Source organism: Wasmannia auropunctata, unplaced genomic scaffold (genome assembly GCF_000956235.1).
Source record: "Wasmannia auropunctata unplaced genomic scaffold, wasmannia.A_1.0 LD336088.1, whole genome shotgun sequence".
In the NCBI taxonomy this organism is placed as follows: Eukaryota; Metazoa; Arthropoda; class Insecta; order Hymenoptera; family Formicidae; genus Wasmannia; species Wasmannia auropunctata.
The window spans coordinates 239414-239844 of record NW_012026802.1 but is presented as its reverse complement, the minus strand read 5'-3'; the positions used below and the strand labels follow the sequence as shown (position 1 = coordinate 239844).

Genomic DNA, 431 nt, shown 5'->3' with positions numbered 1-431 from the left:
AAGAGAATATGAAGAGAATTCATCTAAGTCTTAGGTGTCTGCATTACCTACAAAATAAACTGTTGTACTACTTTTAAAAAATATAACCCTAGGTGAGATAGTATTTTTAAATTAAAAAAAAGTTAAACCCAAGTAATACGTATCTTTTAATTCATTCAAAACTTTTCTTATTGCAATTCAAGTGCTAGTAGTTATTTTATTTTCTTTTAAATATTTTATTTTATTACAAAATTGCGTTACACAATCTATGTGTCATCACTAAGAAGTAAAGAGGTAACAGTACAAAATTAAAAAAATCTATTTTTATAATTTTTTTCATGTTAAAACACTTGGCGCTGCTGGACCGAATAAGAAAATTAATGAAACAAATTAGAAATAATAATGAAAATTGATCAAAATTGTACACATTAAATGAAAATGTAACAATTATA

General features: G+C 23.7%; 1 protein-coding gene across 1 annotated transcript in view; it reads right to left on the bottom strand.

Moving 5' to 3' along the window:
- Positions 1-431, bottom strand: part of LOC105448115 (codanin-1) — a 9275-nt gene that overhangs the window by 2550 nt on the left and 6294 nt on the right. The window lies entirely within an intron of this gene.